Below are 14641 nucleotides of genomic sequence, written 5' to 3'. Positions count from 1 at the left end.
TGTGATACAACATATTAACAAATTGAAGAATAAAAACCATATGATCATCTCAATAGATGCTGAAAAAGCTTTTGAAAAAATTCAACACCCATTTATGATAAAAAATCTCCAGAAAGTGGGCATAGAGGGAACCTACCTCAACATAATAAAGGCCATATATGACAAACCCACAGCAAACATCATTCTCAATGGTGAAAAACTGAAAGCATTTCCTCTAAGATCAGGAACAAGACAAGGATGTCCACCCTCACCACTGTTATTCAACATAGCTTTGGAAGTCCTAGCCTCGACAATCAGAGAAGAAAAAGAAATAAAAGGAATGCAAATTGGAAAAGAAGAAGTAAAACCGTCACCGTTTGCAGATGACATGATACTATACATAGAGAATCCTAAAGATGCCACCAGAAAACTACTAGAGCTCATCAATGAATTTGGTAAAGTTTCAGGATACAAAATTAATGCACAGAAATCTCTTGCATTCCTATACACTAATGATGAAAAATCTAAAAGAGAAATTAAGGAAACGCTCCCATTTACCATTGTAACAAAAAGAATAAAATACCTAGGAATAAACCTACCTAGGGAGACAAAAGACCTGTATGCAGAAAACTATAAGACACTGATGAAAGAAATTAAAGATGATACCAACAGATGGAGAGATATACCATGTTCTTGGATTGGAAGAATCAATATTGTGAAAATCACTATACTACCCAAAGCAATCTACAGATTCAATGCAATCCCTATCAAATTACCAATGGCATTTTCTACAGGACAAGAACAAAAAATCTTAAAATTTGTATGGAGACACAAAAGACCCCAAATAACCAAAGCGGTCTTGAGGGAAAAACACAGAGCTGAAGGAATCAGACTCCCTGACTTCAGACTATACTACAAAGCTACAGTAATCAAGGCAATGTGGTACTGGCACACAAACAGAAATATAGATCAATGGAACAGGATAGAAAGCCCAGAGATAAACCCACACACCTATGGTCAACTAATCTATGAAAAAGGAGCCAAGGATATACAATGGAGAAAAGACAGTCTCTTCAATAAGTGGCGCTGGGAAAACTGGACAGCTACGTGTAAAAGAATGAAATTAGAACATTCCCTAACACCATACACAAAAATAAACTCTAAATGGATTAGAGACCTAAATGTAAGACTGGACACTATAAAACTCTTAGAGGAAAACATAGGAAGAACACTCTTTGACATAAATCACAGCAAGACCTTTTTTGATCCACCTCCTAGAGTAATGGAAGTAAAAACAAAAAGAAACAAATGGGATCTAATGAAATTTCAAAGCTTTTGCACAGCAAAGGAAACCATAAACAAGATGAAAAGACAACCCTCAGAATGGGAGAAAATATTTGCAAATGAATCAATGGACAAAGGATTAATCTCCAAAATATATAAACAGCTCATGCAGCTCAATATTAAAAAAACAAACAACCCAATCCAAAAATGGGCAGAAGACCTAAATAGACATTTCTCCAAAGAAGACATACAGATGGCCAAGAAGCACATGAAAAGCTGCTCAACATCACTAATTATTAGAGAAATGCAAATCAAAACTACAATGAGGTATCACCTCACACCAGTTAGAATGGGCATCATCAGAAAATCTACAAACAACAAATGCTGGAGAGGGTGTGGAGAAAAGGGAACCCTCTTGCACTGTTGGTGGGAATGTAAATTGATACAACCACTATGGAGAACAGTATGGATGTTCCTTAAAAAACTAAAAATAGAATTACCATATGACCCAGCAATCCCACTACTGGGCTTATACCCAGAGAAAACCATAATTCAAAAAGACACATGCACCCAAATGTTCATTGCAGCACTATTTACAATAACCAGGTCATGGAAGCAACCTAAATGCCCACTGACAGACGAATGGATAAAGAAGTTGTGGTACATATATACAATGGAATATTACTCAGCCATAAAAAGGAACGAAATTGGGTCATTTGTAGAGACGTGGATGGATCTAGAGACTGTCATACACAGTGAAGTTAAGTCAGAAAGAGAAAAACAAATATCGTATATTAATGCATATATGTGGAACCTAGAAAAATGATACAGATGAACCGGTTTGCAGGGCAGAAATTGAGACACAAATGTAGAGAACATACATATGGACACCAAGTGGGGAAAGCGACGGGGGGTGGGGGTGGTGCTGTGATGAACTGGGTGATTGGGATTGACATGTATACACTGATGTGTATAAAATGGATGACTAATAAGAACCTGCTGTATAAAAAAAATAAATAAAATAAAATTCAAAAATTCAAAAAAAAAAATTCATTGCCGGGTGTTCCCTGGTGGTCTAGTGTTTAGGATTCAGCGCTTTCACTGTTGTGGCCTGGGTTCAATCCTTGGTCAGGAAACTGAGATCCCACAAGCCATGCATTGTGGCAAAAAAAAAAAAAAAAAAAAAAGAATAAAATGTTCATTGGTTACATTAAAAAAAAAAAAAAACTTCAATGCTAAAAAATGCTACCCATCATCTGAGCCTTCAGTGAGTCATAATCTTTTGGTTGGTGGAGAGTCTTGCTTGTTGATGGCTGCTGACTGATCAGGGTGGTGGGTGGTGAAGGCTGGGGTGGCAGTGACAGTTTCTTAAAATAAGACAACAATGAAGTTTGCCACATCAATGCTCTCTTCCTTTCATGAACAATTTCTCTGTAGCAGACAATGCTGCTCGATAATATTTTAGCCATGATAGAGCTTCTTTCAAAATTTGAATCAATCCTCTCAAACCCTGCCACTGTTTTATCAACTCAGTTTATGTAATATTCTAAATCCTTTGTTGTCATTTCAACAATCTTCACAGCATCTTCACCAGGAGAGACTCCATCTCAAGAACCCACTTTCTTTGCTCATCCATAAGAAACAACTACTCATCCATCTGAGTTTTGTCATGAGATGGCAGCAGTTCAGTCACATCTTCGGGTTCTGCTTCTAATTCTAGTTCTCTTGCTATTTTCACCACATCTGCCGCTACTTCCTCCACTGAAGTCATGAACCCTTCAAAGTCATCCCTGAAGCTTTGAATCAACTTCTTCCAAACCCTTGTTAATGTTGATATTTTGACCTCTTCCCATGAATCACGAATGTTCTTAATGACATCTAGAATGGTGAATCCTTTCCAGAAGGTTTTTAATTATTTTGCCCAGATTCATCAGAGGAATCACTACCTATGGCGGCTACAGTCTTACAAAATGTATTTCTTAAATACTAAAACTTGAAATTTGAGATGACTCCTTGATCCATCGGCTGCAGAATGGATGCTGTGTTAGCAGACATGAAAATAACATTAATCTGCTTGTAATACAGCTCCATCAGAGCTTTTGTGTGACCAGACGCATTGTCAATGAGCAATTATATTTTGAATGGAGTCTTTTTTTCTGAGCAGTAGGTGTCAACAGTGGGCTGAAAATATTTAGTAATCCATGTTGTAAACAGATGTGCTGTCATCAGGCTTTGTTGTTCCATTTATAGAGTACAAACAGAGTAGATTTAGCATAATTCTAAAGGGCCGTAGGATTTTCGGAATGGTAAATGAGCATTAGCTTCAACTTAAAATCACCAGCTGCATTAGCCCCTAACAAGAGAGTCAGCCTGTCTTTTGAAGATTTGAAGCCAGACATTGACTTCTCTCTAGTCATGAAAGTCTTAGATGGCATATTCTTCCAACAGAAGGCTGTTTCATCTACAATGAAAATCTGTTGTGTAGTGTAGCCACTTTCGTTAATGATCTTAGCTACTTCATCTGGACAACTTGCTGCAGCTTCTGCATCAGCACTTGCTGCTTCACCTTGCACTTTGATGTTATGGAGATGGCTTCTCTCCTTAAACCTCATGAACCAACCTCTGCTAGCTTCAAACTTTTCTTCTGTAGCTTCCTCACCTCTCTCAGCCTTCACAGAACTGAAGATATGGCCTTGCTCTGGATCAGGCTTTGGCTTAAGGGAATGTTGTGGTTGGTTTGATCTTCTATCCAGACCACTACAATTTTTTCCATATCAGCAATAAGGCTGTTTTGTTTTCATACCATTGGTGTGTTCACTGCAGTAGCACTTATAATTTCCTTCAAGAACTTTCCCTTTGCATTCGCAACTTGGCTAAGTGTTTGGCACAAGAGCCCTAGCTTTCTGCCTGTCTCAGTTTTTGACGTGTCTTCCTCACTAAGCGTAATCATTTTTAGCTTTTGATTTAAAGTGAGAGACCTGGGATTTTCTTTTCACTTGAACACTTAGAGGCCATTGTAGGGTTATTAACTGGCCTAATTTCAATATTGCTGTGGTTCAGAGAATAAGGAGGCCCAAGGAGAGGGAGAGAGACAGGAATGGCTGGTCCATGGAGCAGTCAGAACATACACATTTATCGATTAAGTTCACCATCTTATATGGACGAGGTTCATGGTGCCCCAAAACAATTACAGTAGTAACATCAAAGGTTACTGATCACAGATCACTGTAAAAAATATAATAATAATGAAAAGTTCTGAAATATCACCAGAATTACCAAAATGTGACATAGAGACACAAAGTGAGCAAATGCTGTTGGAAAAATGGTACCAATAGATTTGCTGGATGCAGGGTTGCCACAAACCTTCAATTTGTAAAAAAAATGCAGTATCTGCAAAGTGCAATAAAGTGAAGCACAATAAAATGATGTATGACTGTATCATAGTAGCCATTTTTTTAAAAAGTCATGTAGATCAATTCTCCTGCCTTGAAGAAATTTCTCAATAACAACAAAACTATAAATTTAATGTGTATAGAAATAGAATTGAAACATTACAAACTAACATATTATTAGTGGTTATTCTGGAATCTGAAAAATTGCAGCAAGTGTTAGGAGTTTTACAGTAGAATGACCCCTAAGTCATGATTGCAAGCTACATAAAGGCGTGTGTGATATCCTGATTTCAATCAGGTCTCTCACTCTCTCTCTCTCTCTTTTTTTCTTTTTCCAGTGTTTCTCAAATTTATGTGACTATGAAACCCTATTTTCATGTGAAATACTTTGGAAACTACTTTGCTACACCTTTCAGAGAAAGCAGTATTTGAAGAAACTGATAGATAGTGTGATAAACATGTGCATGAGTTTTCTTGTGAAATAATACTGTAAGCACACAGTTCTAATTATGTGCCAGGTATCATTCTAGTGCTTTACAAGTATTCACTCATTTAATATTCATGACAAGCCTATGAGATGAGTTACTCTTATGGTCTTAGATAGATCCAATTTCATAAATCTTACTAAAACTATTAAGTGGTAGAGCTGGGAGTTGCACCTGAACAGTCTGGCTCCAGAATCTACCCCACCTGATCTCATCTTTTTTTATGGTTGAGTAGTATTCCATTTTGTGTGTGTGTGTGTGTGTGTGTGTGTGTGTGTGTGTATAACTCTGGTGTATATATATATATATATATATATATATATATATATATATATATATATATATATACCAGAGTTTGTCCATTCATGCATCACTGGACACTTAGGTTATTTCCATGTCTTGGCTATTGTAAATAATGCTGCAATAAACATAGAGATACAGATATCTTTTTGAGATAGCGATTTCATTTCCATCGGATAATTACCATGAAGTAAAATTGCTGGATTGTATGGTAGCTCTACTTTTAATTTTTTTGAGGAATCTCCATACTGTCTTCCATAGAGGCTGCACCAATTTACATTTACAAGGGTTCCCTTTTCTCCACATCCTTGCCAACATCATTTTCTGTTGTCTTTTTGATAAAAGCCATCTTAACAAGTGTGAGACAATAGCTCATTATGGTTTTGATTTGCATTTCCCTGAAGATTAGTGATGTTGAGCACTTTTTCATGTAACTGTCAGCCATTTGTATGTTTTGTCTGACAAAATGTCTAGTCAGATTCTCTGCCCATTTTTTATTCAGATTTTTTTTCTATTGAGTTGTATGAATTCTTTTTGTATTTTAGTTATTAGCCCCTTATCAGATATATGATTTGCAAATATTTTCTTCCATTCTATAGGTTGCCTTTTCATTTTCTTGATGATTTCCTTTGCGGTACAGAAGGTTTTAAGTTTGATGTGGCCCATTTGTTTATTTTTGCTTTTGTTGCCTTTGCTTTTGGTGTCAAATCCAAAAAAAATATTACCAAGATGTCAGAGCTTACCCCCTATGTTTTCTTCTAGGAGTTTTATGGTTTCAGGCCTTACATTCAAGTCTTTAATCCATTTTGAGTTGATTTTTATGTATGGTGTAAAATAGTGGTTCAGTTTTTTTTTGCAAATGGCTGTCCAGTTTTCCCCAACACCATTTATTGAAGAGACTGTACTTTCCCCATTGTATATTCTTGGCTCTTTTGTCATACATGAATGGACCATATATGTGTGGGTTTAGTTCTGGACTTTCTATTCTGTTCCACTGATCTCCTAGTCTGGGGGCGGGGGGGGCGGGGGAGGCGGTCAGACATCCACGAAGGATTTGTATGAATGATGAACAATTTCAGGCTTAGGAAACCTGACAACAGTGTCTACTACACTCAGTTTTCTCCCTTATCAAAAGGAGGATGATAATATGTACAGAAGGTTGCTATGAGTATAAAATGAAATAATATATGTGAAATTCCCTGAGCTAGTGCTTGGCATAAAATATGTGTAATCAACAATAAAATTTCTTTCCTTAATTTCTTCTTAATATTTTCCACTGTTGTTCAGCCAAAAGATGGCAGCAGAGGGGAAAATATTCAATTGAATAGTCTCTGCTAGCAGTTACCTAGAAGAGAATATTAGTTCATCTAGTTCAGCGGTCCCCAACATTTTTGGCGCCAGGGAGTCGTTTCGTGGAAGACAATTTTTCCAAGGCCGGGGGTGGGGGGGGAGGGGATGGTTCAGGCGGTAATGCGAGCAATGGGGAGCGGCAGATGAAGCTTCGCTCACTCGTCCACCTCTCACCACCTCCAGCTGTGCGGCCCGGTTCCTAACAGGCCAAGGACTGGTATCAGTCAGCGGCCTGTGGGTTGGGGACCCCTGATCTAGTTCATTACAGTATCTGTGTTAGAATTTATCTGAATCTTTAAGCACTCTGAATTTTAATATTGCTAGCAGAACAATCTTTAACAGGTCATGACTTGCATTTTTAATGTTATAATAACTATTCTTGAAATCACATAATGTTTCCACATCAATCACTTTAGAAGAAGAAAATACATTGCAGTTACAATTCTTAGCTAGGTGAACAATTAAATAGACTGGAAAACATGCAGCTAAAACCGCCCAATTCTCTAATTACCTATATTTGAGGGGGAAATCACTTAATAATTTCACAATGCCTATATCAACATATATTAATCAACCAACAACTGATTAATACTTATATCTTCCAGTGGAATTTGCTATAATAACTTCAGTTCAGTTCAGAAAACATTTTTAAAGCACCTGTATAAACTCTGTGCTCCGTGCTTCCTTGGAAGAGTCTACTGATTTGGGCAAAGGTGTGAATACATATTCCAACAAGTAAGGTAAGTGCTAAGGTAAATGTGTGTACCTGGCACCATTAGAGCAATGTGAAGGGTACTAAACCAAGCCTGGGAGATCAGGGAAGTTTTTCTAGAGCGGATGAGATCTGAGCTGCTGTTCAATAAATGGGCTGGGTATAGAAGAGCAAGAGTTGGCTGAGCAAAGAAAATTGGGAAGACATTGCAAGGGGGGAGAACAATCACAAGCCATACCATGAATCTCACGCTTACAGTGGCTTGTTGGAAGAGGGAGAGCTGTGAGCAGCTCCTGCAATATTACCTGCAAATAAAGTTTATTATAGGAAGAAGAAGGAGATGAAACTGGGGACCTGGGTAGCCCAGTTCATTGAAGGCTTTGCAGACTTACTGAGGAGAATTATTTTTAATTAGTAAACAGTGAGTGAGTATGTAAAGGGTTTTAGGCAAAGAAGTAATATGGTGAAAATTTCCACTTTAGGTAGATCAATCTGACACATGTGGCAGATGGGCTTAAGGAAGATAAGAGAAGCAGAGACATCAGTCATCAGGCTATGGCTATTTTCTAGGTGAGAGGTTACTTGAGCTTAAACATAGGGATGGTAAATGGAAAGGAGTGTTTTAATGATTGGAGAGAGTTAAAATTTTTTGATTAACTGAAGAGGATGAACCAACAGATACGGAGAAGTTGAGGATATAAATGAATGGGGAACAATTAATGCATAAGGGTCCTGAAGGAGACGTTTCATGCCACCATTCCTATCCATAGCTATACATAGCTATGACTACTCATTCAATTCTTCTTGCAGAATGCTTGCAAGGAGGCTCTGGGTGGTAGGTTTGTCCATTTTTTGGTCCACCCAGCAACTGAGCTGCTTGATATATTTGAGAGAAATTCTCCAATGAGTCTTAGTTGGAGGCAGAGATGACCTTCCACAACAACATGACAGATACTAGATTTTCCCATCCTGTGTTACCTCTAGTGCACAGACATGTCACTGACATGTCTGGCAATGTTCCAGTTTGACTTTTGATTTTAGAGTCAGTGACAGAAGAAACAGGTATGATGAAATTTCTCTCTAGTGCCTGCTGGCTGCATGGTTCTCTAGCCCTCCAAACAATTATCTGAGAAATGTAATATCTGTTGAATAAACTTTTTTACCTGCTTAAATCAGCCAGAATCGACTACTGTGGCTTGCAAATGGAATGCCAGGTGAGCAAAAACTCTCTCCAATGTCCTTGGAGCCATTACTAGTCACTTGCTGAGAAAACCACTCTTTCCCACTTTGTTCAACCAAGGGCTTATCTGAGAATCCTATCTCCTGTGTGCTCTGTCCCCATTCGCCACCAAAATGGAGATGGTTCACCCATGGAAAAGCCTCTGAGAACAAAGTCAACACTAGAGAGCAGGAAAAAGTAAGTGGAGATGCCTGATCTACGGTGTCAAACGAAAATAATACTCTTAAGCATTTATGGCGCTCTGAGTATAGGCCAATCAGTATCAAACAGTACCTTATTTAATCCTCACAACATTGTGAGGCAGGAGCCAAATTTACAGACCCGAATTTACAGACCAGGAAAGTAAGTCTTGTAAAATATGAAGAGGTGGGACTGGGATTTCAATCCAGACTGTGTGTTTCTGGAAACGATTGACCATAATTTGAAACCCTATAACCTCCAAAAAGAGTATGACAGAACGGTGTTTGAGGGATTTTTACCAGGTTAGTGTGAAGAGAGAAATTGTATGTGAAAGATAGGCTGTGCTGAGGTGACTTTGCTGTGTACTGAAAGGAGCCAGAAGCACAGGGACAGAAAGAATATCTCCCCGTGTATTTTGTTGTGCTTCAGAGATAATCTTCCTGTACTTTGCTATATACTCTGCTTAAAAGTTGTGTGATCAGCGTGGAAAAAGAGTAGCTTGGGCTTAAATGCCTGCCTATGCTAGAGGGGCTGTTCGAATGCAAAATAAGTGGATTATTTGAATGGGAAGATCTAGGGCTAAAGTTGGGTGTCTCTTGGCTGCCTGACGCCTGGTTCTTACAGGCACAGCAGGCATAAGATTTTGTCATATGCAAAGTACCTGAATAAACCAATTTCCATGGCTTGAATTTGTTCCAACCCAAATCTGTCCTGTTGATATTCAAAAAACCAAGCTGATGGATGCTGGGGCATCTCATGTGTACATCAGCTGGAAGAGAGATGCTTGCACATTTACTTCCTGCTTCATATCTTAAATCCAGGTAAATTCAACCCTCCTCAAGGATGAGTCGGGGGGATGTTACAAAGACACAACTGGAAGGAGATGTGGAAGTAATAGAAAAAAACCAACATAGGCATGTGATGCAGGATTGAGCATATACTATTGCATATTAGTCTGGCTCCTCTGAGATGCAAATGTCAAGATGGGATTAAACATGAAGTATTTTATTTTAGAAAATGCTAGTGTGAAAGGAAATAGGGAAGGAGTTGAGGAAGGCAGAGTGATCAGAACCATCAGATTGATGCAAGACTGATCCAGAGTGAAGGAGAGGGAGAGAAAAGTTTTGATGGAAGCATCTTAGTCTGCAGCATAAGTATGGTTCAGCCAAGCCTTTGAAGAGTCCTTGAGCTAAAATTAACAATAGTCTTTTAATATCACCCAATACCCATATTCAAATTTCTACTAGTAAGTCTTTATTCAAGTTTTTCCAAGGGTCTAAAAATATCTTTATATTATTATTTTTTTTGAATTACGGTACAAAAAAATGTCCACTTATCACATTTGTTTTTTGTCTCTTAAAAATGTTTTGGGGGCTTCCCTGGTGGCGCAGTGGTTGAGAATCTGCCTGCCAGTGCAGGGGACACGGGTTCGGGCCCTGGTCTGGGAAGATCCCACATGCCGCGGAGCAACTAGACCCGTGAGCCACAACTACTGAGCCTGCGCGTCTGGAGCCTGTGCCCCGCAACAAGAGAGGCCGCGACAGTGAAAGGCCCGCGCACCACGATGAAGAGTGGCCCCCGCTTGCCGCAACTAGAGAAAGCCCTCTCACAGAAACGAAGACCCAACACAGCCAAAAATAAAAATAAATTAATAGAAAATTAAAAAAAAAAAAAAGTTTTGAAACTTGTTGGGGAAACAAGAAATTTAGACCCAAAGGAAGATACAAATTCATAAACATAGAATTAGCTACGTTAATTATTTTTTAAAAATTAAAAAAATTTTAGTCTTATCTTTTTTCAGCTTTATTGAGGTATAATTCACAAATAAAGCTGTAAGATACCTAAAATGTACGTGATAATTTGATATTTGTATACATTGTAAAAGGATTTTCCCCATCAAGTTAACACATACATCACCTCACTTTTTTTCTTGGCATGAGAAGTCTTACTTTTTTTTATTGAAGTATAGTTGATTTACAATATTGTGTTAGTTTCAGATGTACAGCAAAGTGATTCAGTTATATGTATTATATTTTTTCAGATTATTTTCCATTATAGGTTATTACAAGATATTAAATATAGTTCCCTGTGTTATACATTAAATCTTTGTTTCTTATCTATTTTATGTATGGTGGTTTGTATCTGTTTGTCCCATACCCGTAAATTATCCCACTCCCCCCCCCACACAACCCGCCACTGCTAAGACTATTATTGATCCAAAAAAAAAAATATTCATGCATTCAGGTAGCACACAAGTGATTATAAACCTTGGTGGATTTTCAGCTATGTTTACCTGGAATTAAAGTTGTTATACGTCATCCTACTATTGGTGAACAGTCAGTAGTTACTCAAGTTTACAATGTTGCATTAACATTGTAGCATTGGACATTACTTTGATGTCCTGTTTTTATAATTCTTTACCAATGCTTCCTACAGTTGCCCCTGAAAGTGCATCTACTTGACAGTATATGTGGTCAGTCACATTATTCAACATTCCTCAGTGAAATTAGATTGCATTCAGTTTCCCACAGCCTCTTTTGATATATCATAGCCCATCACTTAAAAAAACAGATGCCATTGACTTGATTACAAAGCCAGGTAAGTTGTTCTGCAGAATGTCCTAAATTCTGGTTTTGACCCAAGATTCATCCTTAACTTTTTCCACTACTCTCCATGTTTCTTGTAGACATCAGGCTTGATTAGATTCAGGTTCAAGAGTTTTGTTTTGTTAAGACCATTTCATAGGTGATGCTGTGTACTTCATATATATATATTTTTTAATAAATTTATTTATTTTTTACTTTTGGCTACATTGGGTCTTCGTTGCTGTGTGTGGGCTTTCTCTAGTTGCGGTGAGCCAGGGCTACTCTTCATTGCAGTGCATGGCCTTCTCATTGCGGTGGCTTCTCTTGTTGTGCAGCACGGGCTCTAGGCAGGTGGGCTTCAGTAGTGGTGGCACGCGGGCTCAGTAGTTTTGGCTCACGGGCTTAGTTGCTCCGCGGCATGTGGGATCGTCCAAACAAGGACTCAGACCAGTGTCCCCTGCATTGGCAGACGGATTCTTAACCACTGCGCCACCAGAGAAGTCCATTGTGTGCTTCATATTGCATTATATTCAAAAGCATGTACTATCTGATTATTTCACTTTTAGTGGATGCTAAGATTGATCAGTAAATTCAAGTAGGGGCAATATGATCCTTTATTGTAGTTTTCCATTTACCTTTTACCTAATGATTTTATCCATTGATAACCACTGTTTGAGTCATTGCATTAGGAGTTGCAAAATGTTGATTTTCTAATTCTAGTATAACTCTTATCCAGTAGAGCTATTTGATTTCCAGGAAATACTATTCATGCTGCAAAGGCAATATAAATTCTCAGTTCTTTCCCTTTAATTAGAAATTTTTAAAATAATGCGATGGTGCCCAGCAACCATTAACTTTGTCCATGAAATCTTATTTTTTTTCCTTTCTCCACTTTTTATGTTTTTAACTCATTTTAATCACTTGGAATAATAATGCTTTTTGATCATCAAATCATCTCATCTTTGACCAATGTGAGCCTTTTCAATCTGGCTCATGGGTTTTGTTTTTGTTTTTGTTTTTGATAGAATCTTATCAAAACATTATTATTAGCCTTTGATAGAATCTTCACTTTCTGGTATAACAATCTGCTCCAAGCTCATCTTGTACATTTTCTGCCCCAGACATGGATCAAGCTTGTTGCTTTTTAGTGAAAAATTGTATTTAATTTTAGCTATTCAAATGGGTGTATAGTGGTATTTCATTTTGGCTTTAATTTGCATTTCACTGATGACTTATGATTTTGAGCATCTTTTTGTGTCCTGATTGACCATTTATATATCTTCTTTGGTGAAAGTGTTCAAATCATTCACCCATTTTAAAAAAAATTGGGTTGTATTTTTATTATTAGGTTGTAAGGATTCCTTTTTTAAAAATTTATATTCTGAATACAAGTCCTTTGACAGATATATGTATTGTGAATATTTCCCCCAGTCTGTGGCTTGCCATTTAATTTCCTTAATTGTATCTTTCTTTTTTTTTTTCAAGTTTTTCAATTTTTTTAATTTTTTTTTTTATACAGTAGGTTCTTATTAGTTATCCATTTTATACATATTAGTGTATATATATCAATCCCGATCCCCCAATTCATCACACCACCACCACCATGCCCCGCCACTTTCCCCCCTTGGTGTCCATACATTTGTTCTCTACATCTGTGTCTCCATTCCTGCCCTGCAAACTGGTTCATCTGTACCATTTTTCTAGGTTCCACATGTATGTGTTAATATACGATATTGTTTTTCTCTTTCTGACTTACTTCACTCTGTATGACAGTCTCTAGGTCCATCCACATCTCTGCAAATGACCCAGTTTCGTTCCTTTTATGGCTGAGTAATATTCCATTGTATATATGTACATCTTCTTTATCCATTCATCTGTCAATGGGTATTTAGTTTGCTTCCATGGCCTGGTTATTGTAAATAGTGCTGCAATGAACATTGGGGTGCATGTGTCTTTTTGAATTATGGTTTTCTCTGGATATATGCCCAGTAGTGGGATTGCTGGGTCATATGGTAATTCTATTTTTAGTTTTTTAAGGAACCTCTATACTGTTCTCCATAGTGGCTTTATCAATTTACATTCCCACCAACAGTGCAAGAGGGTTCCCTTTTCTCCACACCCTCTCCAGCACTTGTTGTTTATATATTTTCTGATGATGCCCATTCTAACTGGTGTGAGGTGATACCTCATTGTAGTTTTGATTTGCATTTCTCTAATAATTAGTGATGTTGAGCAGCTTTTCATGTGGTTCTTGGCCATCTGTGTGTCTTCTTCGGAGAAATGTCTATTTAGGTCTTCTGCCCATTTTTGGATTGGGTTGTTTGTTTTTTTAATATTGAGCTGCATGAGCTGTTTATATATTTTGGAGATTAATCCTTTGTCTGTTGACTCATTTGCAAATATTTTCTCCCATTCTGAGGGTGTCTTTTCGTCTGGTTTATGGTTTCCTTTGCTGTGCAAAAGCTTTTAAGTTTTATTAGGTCTCATTTGTTTATTTTTGTTTTTATTTTCATTTCTCTAGGAGATGGATCAAAAAAGATCTTGCTGTGATTTATGTCAAAGAGTGTTCTTCCTATGTTTTCCTCTAAGAGTTTTACAGTGTCCGGTCTTACATTTAGGTCTCTAATCCATTTTGAGTTTACTTTTGTGTATGGTGTTAAGGAGTGTTCTAATTTCATTCTTTTACATGTAGCTGTCCAGTTTTCCCAGCACCACTTACTGAAGAGGCTGTCTTTTCTCCATTGTATATCCTTGCCTCCTTTGTCATAGATTAGTTGACCATAGGTGCATGGGTTTATCTCTGGGCTTTCTATCCTGTTCCATTGATCATTATTTCTGTTTTTGTGCCAGTACCACATTGTCTTGATTACTGTAGCTTTGTAGTATAGTCTGAAGTCAGGGAGTCTGATTCCTTCAGCTCCGTTTTTTTCCCTCAAGACTGCTTTGGCTATTCGGGGTCTTTTGTGTCTCCATACAAATTTTAAGATTTTTTGTTCTAGTTCTGTGAAAAATGCCATTGGTAAGTTGATAGGGATTGCATTGAATCTGTAGATTGCTTTGGGTAGTATAGTGATTTTCACAATATTGATTCTTCCGATCCAAGAACATGGTATATCTCTCCATCTGTTGGTATC

This window comes from Balaenoptera physalus (assembly GCF_965194825.1).
Source record: "Balaenoptera physalus genome assembly, chromosome: 13".
Taxonomy (NCBI): Eukaryota; Metazoa; Chordata; class Mammalia; order Artiodactyla; family Balaenopteridae; genus Balaenoptera; species Balaenoptera physalus.
Note: the sequence above shows the minus strand (reverse complement) of the source record.